Raw genomic sequence first — 21,333 nt, 5'->3', positions numbered from 1 at the left:
GCTACTCGATCAAGTATTTCTTGCTCAACTCTACTCAGCATCTCCTGGACAGCACTACCATAAGTATTTATATGAAAAGAAACTAAATTAGGCTTTGTTCCCACACAGCATTTTTGGTCAGTATATTGCAACAAAAAACAGGAGTGGATTGAAATGTGAAAAGCTATGTTCACACACTGTTGAAATTCAGTAGATGGCCGCCATTTAATGGCAGATAACGGCTATTATTTGAAAACAACAGGCATTTTTAAAAAATACAGACAATTATTTGCCATTAAATGGCGGCCTTCCACTCAATTTCAACAGCATTGAGCCGCCCCTTTCTAATGATAATGAATGGAGTGGGCCAGTCGGGGGCGGGCTGGATCGGTGCTATGGAGGCGGGCAGTGCTCCTAACAGTCTTAGCGGTCTTCCCGAGGAGGAAGGTAAGAGACATAATCTCCTGTGCAATAGGGACATATCAGCAAGTTAGATTAGTCTAAACTGCTGATAGTTCCCCTTTAGTAGTTCACAGTTTAGAAGGGTAGTTCACAAAAAAAAAATTCTTTCAAATCAACTGGTGCCAGAAAGTAACAGAGATTTGTAATTTACTTCAGTTAAAAAAAAATCTCAATTCCTCCAGCACTTATCAGTGTGCCCTGCAGGAAGAGGTGCTATTCTTTCTAGTCTGACACAGTGCTATCGGCTGACAGGTCTGTCCGTGACAGGAACTGTCCGGAGCAGTAGCAAATCCCCATAGAAAAACTCTCCTGCTCTTCAGACTGAAAAAATGCCATTTCCTGCAGGACATACAGCAGCTGATTTTTTTTAATACAATTAAATTACAAATCACTGACACTTTCCGAAACAAGTTGATTTGATATTTTTTTTTCTGAACTACCTCTTTAATTCCTCCATATGAGAGTATTTCCAGTCTTACTCCCCAGCTAAAACTGATAGTTTGCGAGATCTGCTGATTGGGTGCTATCAGTAATAGGTAAAGAAAGGCCAGGGACCCTTTCAGTAAAGAGCCCTTTGGGCAATGACCTCTTTATGGGTGTTTCAGCAGTTTTGATAGCTGTCAGATCTGCTCTAACAAATTTCCAAACCTAACAAATCCTGACATTACCAGTCACCACAAGGAAATGCGCAGTATGGGCTTACATTGCTAGTTCTTCACATCCCATGAACACAGCTTTAGGTAAAGATACTGTATATGTGTATAAAGAAGCAAGAGAATCTGTTCAGTGTCAGACGCTTCTCTTACCAAAGGCCACATAGTCATGTGACCTGCTTCTATGGTAGTTACACCACTATACTCCAATAACTGAACTGGCAATCTCTTATCATATAAAATAGACTTTTCATTTGAAGATGTTTTTGTATAAAGTTTCATCTTCACTTTTTGCCATAAAAAAATGCTGTTCCTGTCAATCATGGCACACAATACTAGAATTTCTATTATATCATGATAACTTTTGACTCACACTATATTACTCTTTTGTTGTTAAAGTATTATGGAAAGGACTGGCTTCCAGAATAAGGTAATAAATTGGTTTTATAAACACACAATGGGATCAAACAATAAGGAATTTAATGTGTCTGAAAAATCACCATAGCAAGTTTATTTATATATAGTTTTTCTAAAAATGAATCAGAGGAAGATTAAGGAGTGTATACTACTGCTTCAACTTTAGCAGTCCTAACAATGGCTCCAATATCCAGATACTCCTAGGATGTGTTTTAGGGCAGCATGGGGTGAGCTCTCTGCAGTCTTGTGAGAAAATCCTACAAACATGTATCAATGTTAAATATAATACAATGACAAAGACTCTCTTTTCAAAGAGTGTCAGCCTCACTATGATGTGTCCTCCTAGTAAGCCCAGAGTCTACAGATCTTGAGATGACAGCTATTCCTGGATCCATTACTTTGTGTAAAAAAATGCCTAACCAAAAAGTTGAATGTGCTGACAACAAAATTACACAAAAATCATCAATGAAAATTAAATTTATTAACCGATGGAGGCCTGGATTTGGAGTCGCACACAAAATTAAAGAGGAAAAACACACTACAGGCTGATCCAACTTCAATGTAATATCCTTAAAACAAGTCAAAATGAGGCTCAGTATTGTGTGTGGCCTCCACGTGGCTGTATGACCTCCCTACTATGCCTGAGCCCGCTCCTGATGAGGCGGTGGATGGTCTTCTGAGGGATCTCCCAGACCTGGACTAAAGCATCCACCAATTCCTGTACAGTCTGTGGTGCATGGGTGGTTGTAGCGAGACATGATGTCCCAAATGTGCTCATTCGAATTCAGGTCTAGGGAATGGGCGGGCCAGACCTTAGCTTCATTGCCTTCATCTTGCAGGAACTGCTGACACACTGTAACCACATGAGGTCTAGCATTGTCCTGCATTAGGAGAAACCCAGGGCCAACTGCACCAGCATATGGTCTCAAAAGGGGTCTGAGGATCTCATCCCGGTACCTAATGGCAGTCAATCTACCTCTGGTGAGCACATGTAAGGCTGTGCGGGCCTCCAAAGAAATGCCACCCCACACCATTACTGACCCACTGCCAAACCGGTAATGCTTAAGGATGTTGCAGGCAGCAGATCCCTCTGAACAGTGTCTCCAGATTATGTCACATCTGTCACATGCTCAGTGTGAACCTACTTTCATCTGTAAAGAGCACAGGGTGCCAGTGGTAAATTTGCCAATCCTGGTGTTCTCTGGCAAATGCCAAGCATCCTGCAAAGTATTGGGCTGTGAACACTACCCCATCTGTTGACATCAGGCCCTCATACCATCCTCATTGAGTCAGTTTATAACCGTTTGTGCAGACACATGCACATTTGTGGCCTGTTGGAGGTTATTTTGCAGTGCTCTGGCAGTGCTTCTCCTGTGCTTCTCCTTTCACAAAACAGAGGCATAGCGAGGGGGGGGGGAAGCTGCCCCGGGTTTAGAGACCAAGGGGGGTACCCGCACAGAGAGCAGGATGGCAGAGGATGAGGCAGCCTGGAAGCAGTCCTGCCCTCTCTGTCAGTGTAGAGAGACATGGGATTATTATTTAGTTGATTAACAGAGGTATTTTCCATGCTGTTCTTAGGAATGTGCTTTTGCGCTCCTTTGTTAAGGGCCAACAGCGCAGAAGGTACTGATCCTGGTGTGAACAGGGCTCTATTTTAATCTGTTTATTCACACCCGCCCTGCCTCTCAGCCTCCGGCAAGGATAGGGTTACTCTGTCTCTGCTAGCTGATTCCTGCAGCTGAGCAGTCTTGCATGTTCCGTGACGGGCAAGTGCCTCTAGCAGTTAGGGTGTTTGTTATCTAAGAGCCGGTCCAATGGGGATCTGGACAGGACTCCATCACTTTATAAATAGGAAGCAAGGTCAGCAGCAAGAAGTTGGATATTTCTTTAACCACTAGGCTAAGCGTCTTTGTTTGTTCCTCTGTACTTTTATCCGACCTCTGCTAATATCAACTCTATCCTGTTTGCTACCTGCCCTGACCTCTGCCGACCTCGTACTTCTGCTGCCTGCTGTTACCGACCCAGACTGTTGATCTTGTATTTATTGTGTTTGATTTTCTGTCACTGTTCTGTGTTTCACCCTATTGAGTATAGGGACTGCCACCATGGTTGTCCGCAGTCGCCTAGGACTTGTGGCAAGTAGGCAGGGACAGTGAGCGGGGTCAGCTTAAGGCTCACTGTCCGTGTCTTATGTGACTGCCTCTTGCCATTGTCTCCTGGTTGTTGTTTAGCTATGATTTGTGCAAAATTGCTGCGTTTTTTTCCATGATTTTGCTCAAATCAGGGCTAAACAGCAGCCAAGGGACAGTAGAGCAAAATTATTGTAGATGGTGAAGGACCTTGACATGTGACTATGATGTCACCACAGGTCCTGTACACTCCTGTACAGCAGGTCCTGTGCACTATGGAGGAGGAAGAAACAAGATACAGGTGTGTGGAAAGGGGAGGACAATCAGGGGAGCTCAGTCTAGGGAGGAGGGTGAAGGGTGCCCAGTCTGGGGTGGGCAGTGAAGGGTGACCAGTCTGGGGAGGAGGGTGCCCAGTCTAGTAAGGAGAGAGAAGGGTGCCCAGTCTGGGGAGGATGGTTAAGGGTTCCCAGTCTGGGGAGGATGGTTAAGGGTTCCCAGTCTGGGAAGGAGGGTGAAGGGTGCCCAGTCTGGGGATGGGGGTGAAGGGTGCCCAGTCTAGTAAGGAGAGAGAAGGGTTCCCAGTCTGGGGAGGATGGTTAAGGGTTCCCAGTCTGGGAAGGAGGGTGAAGGGTGCCCAGTCTGGGGATGGGGGTGAAGGGTGCCCAGTCTGGGGAGGATGGGGAAGGATGCCCAGTCTGGGGAGGAGAAGGAAGGGTGCCCAGTCTGGTGAGCAGGGTGAAGGGTGCCCAGTCTGGTGAGCAGGGTGAAGGGTGCCAGGTCTGGGGAGGAGGGTGAAGGGTGCCCAGTCTGGGGAGGAGGATGAAGGGTGCTCAGTCTGGAGTAGAGAGGGGGGGCAGGGGGGTACAGGGTGACACCAGTATGGGATGGGGGGGGGAGACACACAATGAAGTGTCCAGTGTCTATTTAGGGATCCAGTCTGGTTGTACATTATTCCATACTTAACCCCTTAATAACTGCCCTGTAAAAAAAATAAAAAATAAAAAAATAAATATATATTATTATTATTATTATTATTATTATTATTATTATTATTATTATAGCTACTCTGTACCCACAATCTGAACCCCCCCAGACCGCTTGTACCTTTGGATAGCTGCTCTTAATCCAATATGTATCCTGAGGTGCGTTCGGAAGGTTATGCCGTTATTGTCCTAAAAAACTACTTGTAGCATTGGTATATGCATTAGGCAGGCACAACCTCTCTGTCCCTCCTCCTCAACCTCCTCATCATTATATCAATGCATCAATGCTCCAGGCAGATTGTCTCCTATTCATAACCTGTGAGCTGTGTGAATACTGAACATGGGCTGGATCATTAAGGCACCTGTGCAATGTTAAGACAGGAGAAAATTTTCCAGTGGCATTTCTAATGATGAAGAGGGTGGGGAGGAGGGATAGGGGTTGTGCCAGCCTAATGCATAGACATTCCAAGCCCCGGCCGTTGAGCATGGGGCTGCAAGTTTAACAGTTGTTTCTTTAGGACAATAACAGCATCACCTGCCAAACAGACCCCAGACAGATCTTGGATTAAAAGCAGCTATCCGAAGGTACAAGTGGTTTGGGGGGGTCAGATTGTGGGTACAGAGTCACTTTAATATAAACTTTACCTACTATCTGCAGGTGTAGGGAACCTTGGTTCTCCATCTGCTGTAGAACTACAACTCCCATCATGCCTGGACAGCCAAAGCTTTAGCTTTCAATGTATAATGGGAGTTGTAATTTTGCAAAAGTTGGAGAGCCAAGGTTCCCTACACCGATCTATAATGCACCTGTATCTGTATATACAGTGTCCATCAGGCAGCACTGGATACAAGAGTCATTTTTCTATTTCTATTCTATTTCTTTTCTATTTCATTTTTCTAAATTATTTCTATTTTGAATTTGGTGAGGGAATACCTTACTGGAGGTATAACTGCTGTTGTCTACGTTGCCGAGCATACCTGTCCAGGAGATGGCACCATAAAATTGCATTACACTGGGTGTCACGCTGGAGACAGATCAGGAAGCTCTGCCTCCTAATTCACAGGTACAGACAGCAGGGAGCGAAAACAACAGCACCTCCACAGGTACAGACAGCAGGGAGTGGAGGCAATGGCTCCTCCACAAGTACAGACAGCAGGGAACGGAGACAATGGTGCCTCCACAGGTACAGACAGCAGGGAGCGGAGACAATGGCGCCTCCACAGGTACAGACAGCAGGGAAAAGAGACAACGGCACCTCCACAGGTACAGACAGCAGAGAGTGGAGACAACGGCGCCTCCACAGGTACAGAGAGCAGGGAGCTGAAACAACGGCATCTTCACAGGTACAGACAGCAGGGAGTGGAGACAACGGTGCCTCCCCAGGTACAGACAGCAGTGAGCGGAGACAACGGCCCCTCCACAGGTACAGACAGCAGGTAGCAGAGACAACGGCGGCTCCACAGGTACAGACAGCAGGGAGCAGAGACGACGGCACCTCCACAGGTACAGGCAGCAGGGAGCAGAGACGATGGTGCCTCCAGAGGTACAGAGAGCAGGGAGCGGAGATGACAGCGCCTCCGTTAAGTTACTTAGGCACCAAATTTTAAATGGAAAAATGGAAGTGCTTTTCAAAAAGATGTTTGAGTGCAGTGCAGCCTAATAACCATTCATCATAAAAACATTCCAGGTACACAGTAAATATGACATTATTTATCCCATGTGGTGAACACCACACTAGTAGAGATGAGCGAATCGCTCATCTAAACAAAGCGAAGAGTTTTTTTTGGATCAACGCTCCGCTCATTAAGCCACCTGCTTTTCAATGCTGCTCTACTCCCTGCGGCTCCACCCCAAGTACCAGGGAAAAGCTGGATCCAATCCTAGAAAACTAGAAGTTTTCCAGGATTGTATCCATCTTTTCCCTGCATTCTGGGAGAAGTGGCAGGGAGCCAGTTCCAGTCTATGCAGGAATTGAAATTGCCTGGCTCCACCCTTCAGGCACTTCAGGTCTCTCTCCTTAAGTCCTCCCCTAAGTCCCAGATAGTAGTGTTGCATGACCTGATGTTGGGAGGTTATGAGGTCATACCAGCTCAGTTCCCGCTGCTGTATAGCCTGTCTGCAGTCTCCTTCTCTTGTTCCTGGACCCCCTTGCCCATCCGCCTGCTTAGATTGACTGACTTCCCCGGCATGCATAAACTCTACTTGGCATGTAAGCTATCCCTACTCTCATAACATAATGTAAAAAAAACAAACAAACAAAAAACAATTAACACTTATGCATGGGTGAAACAATAGCTGTATCACCCATAGCTGCTGTTATGGGGACCAGAGGTTAAAGGGAAAGCTGTTTTTTTTTGTGTGTGTGTGTGTGTGTGTGTGTGTGTGTGTGTGTGTGTGTGTGTGTGTGTGTGTGTGTGTGAATACATTGCATTTATGAAATTATATTACTTTATAATATAACTTCATAACTTAATAAAAAAAAAAATGCTGTAGCTGACCTGCTGCTGGGTTGTTTCCCTCATATGGCCTCCTCCACCTCCAGGTGTACTGGTCTGTTTCCTGTGAGCACCTCCAGCCTCTGGAAACTACACTAACAGGCACAGCAAACCTTCTTTCCGCAGCTTACATTGATGTGCCATTCTAGATGAACTGCACTACCTGAGCCACTTGTGTGGGTTGTAGAGTCTGTCCCATGCTACCATGACATTCAAAAGTAAAAACATCAGCCATGAAGCATGGTCTGTGGTCCCCACCTGCAGAACCACTCCTTTATTGAGTGTGTCTTGGTAATTGCCAATAATTTCCACCTGTTATCTATTCCATTTGCACAACAGCATGTGAAATTGATTATCACCCCGTGTTGCTTCCTAAGTGGACAGTTTGATTTCACAGAAGTTTTATTTACTTAGTGTTATATTTTAATGCTTAAGTGTTCCCTTTATTTTTATTTTTTATTTTTGGAGGGGGGGGTCATCTTTAGAAGGGTAGAAGACAAATGTTTTCCTAATGTAATAATAAAAAAAAAAAAAATAATAATAATAAAACCCTGAAATCTGCCTCAAATTAGTGAAGGACCCGGTATTCACCTATCTACGGCCACAAACGTGCGCTGAGGAGTGACATGCTAAATAGATGTGCAACTGATAACGATAAATTTTATGGCAACGCAAAAGATCAAATGAGCGGATGTGAGAGCATTTTCTCAATCTCTGGCACTGTTACACGAGCCGAATATGGGCTGAGTAAGAATTCCTTGGAACACTCGCTAGCAATTATCGGCCCCTGTAAAAGGGCCGTAAGGTGCAATGCATACAACAGAACTGCATTGCACAGTACTGTTACATAGTCTATATAACAAATCCTGATTTTCTCTAAAAGCTCTGAAAACAAAACTGATAAGGGAAAACTTATGCGGACTCTGCATTAACAAAATCTTTATGCACTGTCATATTTTTATAAAGTGGTATGCATGGCCCCTTTGAAATACAACAACACTGCCTCAAGGCTCCATATGAATCCCAAATGTGTTTTTTGGCTGAAAATTTTTTTTCTTCAGTGTTGTGCCAAAATGCAAATCAGCTCAGTTTATTACAATGCGTAAACCTTCTATATTTGTTTTGCAATCTGGAGTAAAACTTATTAACACTAATTTCATGAATGACGTTAAGAAAAATTTCTAGCTTCAATATTCCCCTCAATTTTGATTTTCATTTATGGCATTAAATGTACATTTAAAGTGACGTGACAGCACTTTCCTCTCCTGCTGATGCTTACACTGTGCGTGTGCTGCTAACCATTACAGATACAAGCCAAGTATAAATTTTTACAAGCGTTGGGGATAAACTATTTATTTAGATACATGTATCAGTTCCACATTATTCATCTAGATTTGCGAGCACTCACATATCTAGAAGAACAGCATGGTAGCAGCCCCTTGTAAAAATTCATACTGGGCTTGTATTTGCAAAGGTCAGCAGTGAATTTCCAGGGAAAGCACTATCACGTAAATTGGAAGAACAAAGTATCGGTGCAGGCACAATGAAAAATCTATATTGTATATTCTGAAGACAAGTTGCATATATTTAGTATAAATCTACATGGGATGGGTAAACGATTTTTTTTCCCTCTGTGTTGATGTATAAGGACCATGATACAATGCATGGTGTTACCAAAATAATTCACTTGACTACATTTTTTGTATTCAGCATAGTGATTACACAGAAAAAAAAAAATCATGTTGGATAACCCAAGTCCTTGAAGTGCCACAGCTTAGCATGCTTCCTCACTTGCCATCACCTGTGTTTAAAAAAGAGAATAGGTGGTGAGGGCAAGCAAGGGAACGTGCTTCATTCACACTTGGTTGGAAGTTAAAAAGCCATTTTTTTTTCAGTATTTTACTAACAGCTTTTGCATCTTTTAGCAGCAAAAAGAGGTGATTCCTTTTAATAAATAATAATTAATACTTTTTTTCTATGTTTTTACAAAAATTCCCTTACTTCAAGCCAGTAAATAGTACAGAAGAAAAGTGAAGTACTTTATTATAGGCCAGCCTACATAAGCCCACATTACAGTTATGAGTCACATAGTTCAGACCCAGACATTGTTTAGATTTTTACTTTTATTTTTTTTCTTCAAATTTTTCATTTTACTGTCTACATTTTATTTTCATTCTCACCACTATGTCTAAAACTAAGAGTCTTTTCACATGAACCAACTATTAGTAATGAGCATTTCTATGAATGCTCATATACCTAATAAATGGCCCATGTAAAAGCGCCAATGATCAGCCTGCATGATCAAATCTTTTGTCCAGGTATATAAATTATATCTATTGGCCCCATATCTCCTTGTCTAAACAATGTCTGCAGAGTCATTTGTCTGTTAAATCAGTATGCCAGAACTTGTCCACCAAGGAACATGCTGATTGGCTAGAAAATAGAGAAAGTCGCCATGTCCCTGAGCAGAACCAATCCAGTGCAACCCCTGATGTTGTAAAGCGTTCCAAAATTACCAACTAAATACCATGCAGTAAAACTAATTATAGGAGTTCTCCAGCACCCCCCTTTCCCCAATAAAAAAAAAACCCAAACACACAGCATATATACTTACCATCCGTCTAGTGCCGATCGCCGTTCAAATTTCCCGCCAGCTGCGGATCTCCCTCACTTCCTGGTTGCAGAGCAGTGAATGGGAGAGAAAAGGCTGCTGATGCGCATGCGCACAGGCAACCTTTTTATTGGCTGGAGTGCATCACATGGCTTCCAGCTTGCTCAGCCAATCGGGGCTGAGCAAGTTGGAAGCCATGTGATGCGCTTCAGCCAATGAAAAGGCTGTTGGTGCGCAAGTTCACCAGCAGTCTTTTCCTCTCCCATTCACTGCTGTGGAAGACAGCTAAGAGGAAGAAGACCAGACCCGTCCCCTGCTCTGACGACATTGACCCAAGATGTCCCCTAGGAGAAGAGGATGGGGTCGACAGTGATTTGGTATGTATACTTTATTCCTGTCTTTGAAAAAGGAGAGTGTTATCCCAATGGACTTTTAGATAAAAAGCCAATTGTTTAGAAAAGTAATCCAATCCCTGTGTAAAGAGATAATATAAAGTACTGCCTGTTGAACGGCAAGTTAAAGTGAATCTGTAGAGCCAGAAAGTCCCCCCCCCCCCTTCCCAAACCAAAAGTTCCATTTTGTCATCTTCATCAATGCATATACGGTCCTGAGGTCTGCCTGTCTTCTCGTACTGGTATCTGGGTCTGGCGCTGTGTCAATGAGGTGGGACCTATAGCATTCTTGCCCTGGCCCTGCAGTGCCACTCTACCTGCCTTTATTTATTTTTTGACAGACCTATGAGTTGGATCTTCATCTTCTGCAAGCTGAAAATAATGCCAAAAAAAGAAGAAAGGAAGGAAGAGAGGCGCTGCATGCCTAGGGCACGGATTCTCTAGGCCTTGCCTTAATGATATTGCGCTGGGCAGCCAGAATAAAAGTTATTTTTAGCCCAAAGATGAGCCCCAGGGGATAAGTAGATCCCCGGAGCAGACATAAAGATAACAAAGATAACAATAATCATAATGATAACAAAGATAACAATAATGATAAAGATAACATATGGTTGCGTTTTTTTTTTTTGTTTGTTTGTTTTTTTTTTGGGGGGGGGAGCTGTCTGGCAGTACAGATTTGCATAAACTTAAACTATGTTTAACTCGTCTACTATAAGTTAATTTGGGTATTCAGGATTGAAAAAAAATAGTTACATTTTTAAAAAATCATTTGCATAATTACTGTATGTATCTTGTTATATAATCAATGAACTGACCATTAAAAAAAAAATGCTACATAGCACTTTATACACAAAAACACTTTCATGAAATTTTGTGTTAGTGTAATTTTCTATACAAAACAAAACAACATTCAAAGTTAAATGTATTAAATGCAGTTCATAGAAACCACTATGTATACATTCAGTTTTAAACATCTGTATTTGAAATAAATTAAAAAGAAAAAAAAAAAGTAAAAAGAAAAAAAAACACGTACAAAAGTACATGCACCTTTAGGCTAGGTTCAAATTATGGAAAAACAACATCCATTTTTAAAAACAACGGCAATGGCTGTTGTTTGAGAAATATCGGCCGTTATTAAATATGGACGTTGTTTTTACATAATGTGAACCTAGCCTTAGAATGTGACTTTGTGACAAACCTTATTTTTTTTAGACATCTAGCAGGGTTGTACATATTATAGAAAAATGTAAAGCAAGAACCGGAACTTCACCAGACAGAGCCCATGTAACATTTGTGTCATCCACAAATGTGTAAAAAAAACAAAAAAACAAAAAAAAACCATATCATATAAAAAAATTAAACAATAAGGTTTCCCTCAAAAAACAAGGACCCATTGATGCACTGACTATCTCTAAAGGTGTCCTGTGATATCTGGCACCAACAATGACATGAAGTCAATAAAAAGTGTACAATCTGGAGCATTTACCCTTGAACATTCTGTGTTATTGTCTAAATAATACATGGTCTGTCTGAACCAGGAGTGACATACAGTATATCTGCAATGAGCAGTCAAAATATTCATGAGCTTATGTCCAAAGAATGTCAGGTTTCACTCTAAATTAAAGCATTGTCTGATTTATTAACCAAAAGTATAATAAAAATGTATATCCTTATTGTTAAATGAACCCTTTCTCTACTTTTTTATTTTTATTTTTTTGGCAACAGCAATTTGGTTTGTATGCAGATGGCACAGTAGAAGACAATTTGGTTTATTTGTAGACAAAAAGCCCTTCTTAACTTACATAAAATCCACACACTATTTAGTCTTGTCATCATAAAATCAATTGCTTCAAAACTATCATGTCTTTTGGAAAACCTTGAGAATGATAATGATCCTAACATTCCTTATTTAGCATTGCCCTCTACAGACAATATTGAATACAACACAAATACAAGAGCCATATAGAGATTAGATTTCACTACCATAGTGTGAATTTCTATATAGCGTAAAGGTTTCATCTGTTAAAAATGTACAGCAATTTCCATTGTTTGTGATTCATAAATTGGATGAAAAGCACTTAAGTACTAATAAACAGTTAAATAGTTACATATCATACAGCTTTCTAGTATAGCAACAATTACAAATAAAGTTAAATGAGCCTATCATTCCAGGTTCCTTTATATGCACTTGAATTATAACAATTTAAGATGAGCAAACTTTTCAAAAATTCGGTTCAGCAGGTTCGCAGAACTTTATTGTGAAATTTGGGTTCATGCCACACCAAACTCAAATGAACCGCATTAAAACAGCTAAACACTTTCAGGCATTTAGCTGTTTAAAATCCCTTTCCTCGCTCCCCCGATGTCTGTCTTGTTCGATGACAGGCCGCTCAGCCAATCACTGGCCACGGTGCTGTCAGCCTTTGCTGGCTGAAACAATAGTAACATCCAACTCAGACAATCACGGGCTGATTGGGACGGCACCGCAGCCAGTGATTGGCTAAATGGGCTGTCCATCCTGAAACAAGAGTAACAAGCCCACTCAATCACTGCTGTCCATCCCAGTCAGCCAGTAATTGGCTAAGTGGGCTGTCACTCTACAGGTGGCTGGGGAAGCCACAAGAGGGCACCGGTAGAATGTGGACAGGTAAGAATATCATTTATTTTATTTTTATTTTTTAGATGTGTAGCCACTATCTTCCCGAACTTGTCCAAAGTTTGCAAAAAGTTTGGTTTGGTAGCGAAGCAAATTCTTTGGAAAGTTCGGATGAATCTGGGTTAAGGAGGCCCGGCTTGTTCATCTCTAATAACAATATTCCTGACCAGCTTTGCATTTTCAATTTTACAGCATTTTGCCACTCAGCCCCTTCTATAATATTCAGTTTTATACTAGGGGGTAGTAACTCATACAATTCTGCACATTCAGAGGCATTTACTCATGTTTCTAAGCCTAGAAACACAAAGCCTGCTTTTAATGAACTAGAAGAGGGCCCCCAACAGTACCCTGGGTGAGCTTCTCTGTTCTCCGAGCCTAAATACATGTGTTTAATATCTAGAAGTCAAAAGTGAAGGTTTGCATTCAATGACAAGCAGTACAAAAAACTGAAAACTGTGAATATTTTGTATCTAAGGTATAATAAACAATTACATATCAACGTCTTACATAGTAATAATTTTAACTCAAAAAAGAGCTTACACTGTAACTCGGTTATGTGATGAACAGTGTGACCCATAGAAAATTGTTTAATTTCTCAGAGGAAGTGGCCTGTCCTGATAACTAGATATAGGATCAGGATACCTAGTAGTTATATACTTTCTTGAGGGTGTTTATAGGTTGCATTTTTTTTTTCTGTTTTGCCATTATTTTTCCAAAATCATGACAAATATGTTGTTAATTTGCTGCAATTTTGCAAATAACAGGATCAATATGTCATAATTACTGCAATTTTCTTAAAATGCAATGATAATGCAGTCAAAACTGTGTGAAATGCATGCAAAAATGTATTTCTAACATTTCATATTTTTATCAAACACTTCAGCTCACTTTCTCCTCATGGCAATATTCCTCTAAAAAGTGCACTTAAAAAAAAAAAAAAAAAGGGGGGGGGGGGGCGGAGGGGAATAGAATAACTGAAATTTGACTATATCCTAGGTTTAGAGTAACATTTATGTTTTAGTAGTTGTTGATGCAATAATTGTAGAGATAAGAAAACTTCAGTAAAAGTTCAGTTTGTCAGGTTTGCTGAATTTTGGTGTCAAATTTGGGTTCCTTTGAACCAAACCTTAAACAAACCATGCTTAAACCACTAAACTATGGAAGCCACACTAAATGGATTATTAGGACTATTTTGCAGTAAAAAACACATATAAAACATACATTATTCTATGGCAAAAAAGGGATTTCAATGTCAATCTTGACACCTTTATTAGTATTTGGTTTCCTCTGTCCTTATCCACCCATTGCTTGACAGTGTGAGTCATTTCCACAAATAGTGCACACTTACCAATGCTCCCGACAAAGGAGTGTCCTGTAGAGGATTCCCTCTTTTTTGGTTCTCTCATCTGACCTATTCCATTTGTAAAGTTATCACTTCTTGTACTTCTATAACAAGATGGTTTTATGTACAGAACTGTTATTTTTGTATTAAGTGGTTGTTTGTTCTTAGATCAACCCATTCTATTGTGCTGCATATGTTGCGTAACTCTGTAGTTGAACAATCTAGTCTCTGCCCCAGACCTGCATGAAAGTTAAACCACAGCTGAGAAAAGAATGGCAAGAGGGTGGTAGAATGAGTCCAGCTATCCAGGAGTGTATATGGGGTTGCCTGAAGAGGATGAGGAGCCCTGGAGTCCACTGGTACTTTAGGGGTGGATTAAGGATGAGGAGAAAGGTAGATTTAGATTAGTCAGAAAAAAATAATATTACAAAAATGAATACTTTTAAGAAAATGTTTCATAGTGGTAGTAAAATAAATACCCCCACTTTTTCCCATTCAAATGTTATAACCCCCCCCCCCCCCCACACACACACACACACACACACAATTTTGTGGTAACATTGAAAGTAAAGCTAGAAAGTACAACTGACCCTGCAAAAAAATCCCTAATAAGGATCTTCAGATAGAAAATAAAAAGTTATGGCTACTGCATGGCGATGCTGAAAATATGAAAACCTAAAAATGAAAATTGGCTATGTCTTAACCCCTTGATCATCCAGGAAATACCGGTACAGTCCTGGGGTAAGGGAGTTTAGCCATGACTCGGTTCTGAACCGTGTGGCTCCAGGCTATCAGCAGCCGGGGACTGGCTAATTAGCTAATTAGCTATTTAAATGCAGCTACCAAAACTGACAGCTGCATTTAAATGGCTTTGGTGCTGATCCCGGCTCGCCATTTGGTTGCTTCTGGCTGCAGCAGCCGGACTCATCGATCTATGCTGTATTACTATGCAGCATAGATCGCAATGAGAGATCAGTGTACTTAAACTAGAAGTCCCCCATGGGGGCTTCTAGTATAAGTGTAAAAGTAAAAAAAAAGTGTCATTATTAGTAAAAAGCCCCCTCCCTTAATAAAAGTCTGAATCAACCCCATTTTCCCATGTTATAAATAAAAATAAATAAATAAACATGTTTGGTATCGCTGCGTGCGTAATCGGCCGAACTATGTCGCACAGTTAACGGCGCAAGCGCAACAAAAATCCAAAGTGCAGACTTGTGCATTTTTGGTCGCATCAAATCCAGAAATATTGTAATAAAAAGCGATCAAAAAGTCGCATATGCGCAATAAAAGTACCAATAGAAAGAACACATCATGGTGCAAAAAATGACACCTCACACAGCCCCATAGACCAAAGGATAAAAGCGCTATAAGCCTGGGAATGGAGCAATTTTAAGGAACATATATTTGTTTACAATGGTTTGAATATTTTACAAGCCATCACATTATACATGTTACATATGGTTGTAATCATAACGACTTGAGGAACATATGTAACAAGTCAGTTTTACCCCAGGGCGAATACCGTAAAAAAAAAAACTCCAAATAAAAGAAATGCATTTTTTTTTTAATTTCACCACACATTGAATTTTTTTCTGCTTTTGCAGTGTACTTTATGAAAAAATTCATCCTGTCATTGCAAAGAACAATTAGTGACCCAAACATAAAGGTTCATGTGGGTTTTTTACGTGAAAAAATGCAAGTGCTACGGCCTTTTAGACACAAGGAGGAAAAAACGAAAATGCAAAAATTGAAATTGTGGTGGGATCAACAATACAATCCCAATCCCTCATTCTGCCTGGGCCAATTGCCGGGGTCTTGGGCTGCAGATAGCACCCTGGATTGTGTCGGTTCAAAGCGGGGTGCGGCCCCTCTCTGAATACCCTTTATTATGCCAGGGCGTTAAGGGGTTAAGTTATGGCACTTCTAATCTCGCACAGTTAACAATGTAAGTGCAAAAAATGCCAAAGAGCAAAACGATAATTGGCCCATCATCAAAGGGTTTTGCTGTTTTTACCATGAATAGACCAGCGCCGCTGCAGGGTCCTTTTTTTTTTTTTTTTTAACCATGGCTCGGTTCCCGTGCATGGCACTGGTCTATTACAGAGCACCAGCTTAGCCTGAAGCACTGGACAGGAACTGTCCAGAACAAAAGAGGTTGTCTATGGGTATTTGCTACTGCTCTGGACAGTTCCTGACATAGAGGCGGTAGCAGAGAGCACTGTGTCTGACTAGAAAAATACACCACTTCCTGTAGGGCATACAGCAGCTGATAAGTAATGGAAGTTTCAGTTTTTTAAGGTTGAAGTAATTTACAAATCTGGCACCAGTTGATTTTAAAAGGGGTACCCCTGTAAGGTACTAATGAGAAAGTTCTATTACTAATACATGTTAATATTGCCAATTTTATGATGCAGTAAAATGCTGTCTACAGTACTACTTGATCACTGTTAAAGACAAACAAAAAAAAAAAACTCTATTCAACTGAATGTAAAGGATGTAATATGATATCTTTGGATTCAGAAGAATGGTTACGCAGCCCTGATTTCTGAGTGATTAACCTAAAGCACATGGCCCCTCAATGTGGACATTTGCTACAGTGATTTTTTTTGCATTAACCCTTTCCCGCACGAGGATGTAACTATATGTCCTTGCGCGGGTGGGGGGTGATGAACCACCGCGGTCTCGGGTGCCGCATGTTGCCCACATGTGCCGCATGTTGGCAATTAGCGGGCATGGTCCGATTAAGTCTTCAGATGCAGCTGTCAAAGTTGACAGCTGCATCTGAAGACTTCAGAACAGCTCTTCCAAGGTTCAACAAAGAAAAAGCCATGTCACACATACAAGGGTGTCACGTCCCCAGAAAAAATGATGAAATAGACTGTATGTGAAAATGAAAAGTAATACAGATTTTATTAGTACACAAAAACCACAAAGTGCAAAACATACATAATAAAATCAATTAAAACCACAGCATACAAAGGCCCATGTTAAATGGACATGGAGCCAGGACATACCGACATGTGTAAATATTATGACCCCCCTATGGCTAATGATATTGACTCACAACAAAAAATGATAAGGAAATATATCAGAATGTAAGCAATGATGTCTGTGTAAATGACCAAAATATATGGACACAAAACAACAAATGATGATAAGAAAAGGAAAATAGAAAAGGATATGGGAGCCAAATGAATAAATCAAATATCACCAGAGGGGTCATCATCCATGTCAGGGTCCGAGAAACCCCACGCGTTCCATCTCTGTCACAAGACTTTCTCAATAGTACCCTTGAGAAAGTCTCGTGACAGAGACGGAACTGCTTTTAATCCAAGATCTGTCCTGGGGTCCGTTCGGCAGGGGATGCAGTTATAGTGATAAAAACTACTTTTAATCCGGCAGCGCTGTGTCTAAGGGCCGGGGCTTACATTTGTATATGCATTAGGCTGGCACAACCTCTCTGTCCTTTCTCCCCACCCTCCTCATCATTAGGAATGCCCCAGGCTTCCTATTCCCCACCTATGGCAGCCCGGCACATGGGCTGGATCGTTAATACACCTGTGCAAAGCTCAAACAGCAGTAAATGTTCCTGTATCATTCCTAATAATAAGGAGGGTGGGGAGGAAGGACATAGAGGTGGTGCCAGCTTAATGCATATACACATGTAAGCCCCGGCCATTAGACAAAGCGCTGCCGGATTAAAAGTTGTTTTTAGGACGATAACTGCATCCCCTGCCGAACGGACCCCAGGAAAGTTCTTGGATTAAAAGCAGCTATCTGAAGGTACAAGTGGTTTGGGGGGGACAGATTGTAGGTACGGAGTCACTTTAAGGAACATATATTTGTTAACAATGGTTTGAATTTTTTAGAGGCCATCAGATACAGTACAATAAAAGTTATACTGTACATGTTACATATCGTTGTAATCTTAACGACTTGTGGAACATATATAACATGTCAGTTTTTCAATAGGACACACAGTGTAAAAACAAAGCTCCCCCCCCCCAAAGAAAAACAATTGTGTCACCGTGCATATAATTTTTTTTATGATTTCGCAGCATATTTTATACAAAAAATCAGCCTGTCATTGCAAAGTACAATTAGTGACGCAAAAAATAAGGGCTCAGGTGGGTCTGTAGGTGTAAAAGTGCAACTGCTATGGCCTTTTAAGCACAAGAAGGAAAAAACGAAAACGCAAAAACGAAAATTAGCCTGGTCCTGAAGGGGTTAATACATGTTCAGGAATACTGCTGTGAATAGTTAATGAATACACAAACTAATTATATGATGAAAAGGAATAAGATGTTTATTGTATATTGAAATGCACCATGTAAAGAGCTAGAAAAAAAGTGACATTTACAAGGAAGTTAGATGTATTCAAGACAACACATGGAATCCCAGACTACATTAAACCATAACAGCCAGAAGCCAATGTACTTGGCTGTGGAAATAGCTACATTGACAAAAAAGAATCATATAATTTGAAATTTCACACAATAAGTAATGCCTAAAAATGTTTAACTTTTGGAAAAATCAAGTTTGACTATCAAATAGAAAGTCCGCTAAGATTCAGTATTTCTCATCTCTACTTACATGCAAAACTGTTCCTTTTCTTGTTTTCCCTTTATGTTTTTACATTTCTTTGGCAGAAATCTTACACTGAGTCTCCTATTAAAAAAAAAAAAAAAAAATAGTTCACACAAAAAAGTAGACGTGTTACCATAGCAACCAAAAAGTTCACCTATTTCATCTTCAAACCTATATTAGAATATTACATTTGAAATTTAATTAGTTACTATGAACAAATCGTCCACGTTATGTCTGCACTATATTTTATATTGTTGTTACATTAGGGACACATAGTGCAACCTGTGCAGCTAAACAGGAGCATAATACTGAAGGTAAAGGGCCACTGTAACCTTAAAATAACATTCTAATGTAATGCATATTAGATGGCAAATAAATGCCCGAACTAATACATTTTGTAGCTGAAAAGTTGTGATAGTAGGAGATATGATGAGATATTGTACAGTATACAAATGGCGACTTTATACTGTTTTTGGATTGGGCTCTCAGCCTCGGTTGCGAGTCTCAAAACACAGGATAGCCATATATCTCTAGCCTGTTGCCACGGGGTGCCTCCATGATGGGGAGAGCACCACACTACCCTGATAGGTAGCCCCTTAAGTCCCACTGGGTTGGAAGTATTGGAACATAAATAGGGAAACAACAGTGTGGCCCGTTTTTAAAGGGAAACTGTCAGCTAGAAAAGAATTCCTAAACTGCTTATGTGGCTTTGGAACATGTTACTTCATAATGCGTACCATCTATACTCTCCATTGACATTGCTTTTCTATACTTTAATTTAGCAATATTACCTAGCAATTGCAATTTACTTGCTAAATGTGACTACAGTATAAACAGTATAAACAGCACACAAACAGATTTTTGTGTCTTCCACAGAAAGCAGCAGCTCTGGGGGAAGGAAACTAAATACATAACAAGTATGGAAGGAATTGATAGTCTCACCATTGGCAGAAACATATCAAAAGTTACATTTAAGTGGAATACCCCTTTAATTACGACATCATGTGGCATTGCTTTGCATTTGTTAAATTGTTGACGTTAATTATGACTTCACTATTATTCTGTGCACTGGCTGATATTGTCAGTTTAGTATAAGTCTGCGTTTTAGGGAATACTGAATGAAAAAAAATATATAAACAAACATTTATATGTTTGAAGACATGTAAATGAAGTGTTGGACACTCCATGCATACTGCATTTATCTTTTATATGTTCATTATCTGTCTAAAATTCAGCAAAGTGCTGCGTCTAACTATTATATGTGAAACAGATTGCTGAACTCACAACGACAACACTGCCGGCTGCTAGTGAAAGCGCTCAGTGCAGTGAAGTCCTAGGTGCATTGCCCCCTGGGAAACATGAATATGCAAAAGAGGAGCCCTTGGAGCCTCACTGAAGAGTCTCAAAACACAGGACTAGCCAGATATCCCTCCGGGAAGGACCCGGCCAAGGTGCAGCTCCTGTTAGGAAACCACCAAAACAGCCATATTAAGTGTCCTTATAAGTCAATGTAATGACAAGGGATAAACCAAGGCTAGGTAACCATCCCGAAAAAGCTGTATGTGGATGGTTAGCTAGCCTTGGTTTATCCCTTGTCATTACATTGACTTATAGGGCCACTTAATATGGTGGTTTTGGTGGTTTCCTAACAGGAGCAGCCTCTTGGCTGGGTCCTTCCCGGAGATATATCTGGCTAGTCCTGTGTTTTGAGACTCTTCAATGAGGCTCCACGGGCTCCTCTTTTGCATAACTACTATATGAGGATACAGAGGGACCTTGCCAATATATGAGGGCATAGAGAGTGCTTAAAATATATTGAGCCACAGAATATGACAATATAATATATGTAAGCACAGAGAGGCTTAACTACTATATGCAGACACATAGGAGTTTAACTACTATATGGCAGTACAGAGACACTTAACTACTATATTGGGGAACAGAGGTCTAACTGGACAACTCTGAGAAAGACTCCATATTACACCAATCTGTTTGTCTGTGTGTATCCCCAGCTTGTCCCAGCACCAAGGGTGAACACATGTTAACTCAAATTTGGTTTTAAATTAAGCCCTAATATTATGGTTGAGCAAGCACTAAAATGCTTGAGTGCTCGTTACTCGAATCAAGCATTTTTCAATGTTTAGGAGCTCAACTCAAATAACAAACCTCTTATTAAAACAGGAGACTCCAGCATTAACCATGTGCCTGGTTCACCTTCAAGGGGTGTTTAAATAAAAAATATACAAAAATTAGAACCAAAAAATGCAATATGTAAGACAAACTAGAATAGTTAAAGAAAACTTTACTCATTGTCAAGATGACTGCGCACCACTGACTGACCATTTGCATTAAGCAAAAACCTATAAAAAGGACCTACTTAAGGGCTTATTCATGCTTAGAAAAATGTCTGATTTCTTTTCAGAAACAGCACCTCGGTTTGGGTATGGCTATGAAATTCAATTTAACTGAAATGAAAGGAGCTTCATGGAATGTGTGTGTGTTTGTGTGTGTGTGCATTTGTGTGTGTGTCTAGGCAAAAAAAAAAGCAGCACTGAAAATGCCATGGAGTTCGTGTGATGGACTAAAAGTAAGGATGAGCAAAGTTCCGATTCACAGCGAAACGGCC

The sequence above is a fragment of the Dendropsophus ebraccatus genome, chromosome 10 (assembly GCF_027789765.1).
Source record: "Dendropsophus ebraccatus isolate aDenEbr1 chromosome 10, aDenEbr1.pat, whole genome shotgun sequence".
Classification (NCBI taxonomy): domain Eukaryota; kingdom Metazoa; phylum Chordata; class Amphibia; order Anura; family Hylidae; genus Dendropsophus; species Dendropsophus ebraccatus.
The sequence above is the reverse complement of the archived record's forward strand: the minus strand, read 5'-3'. Positions refer to the sequence as shown.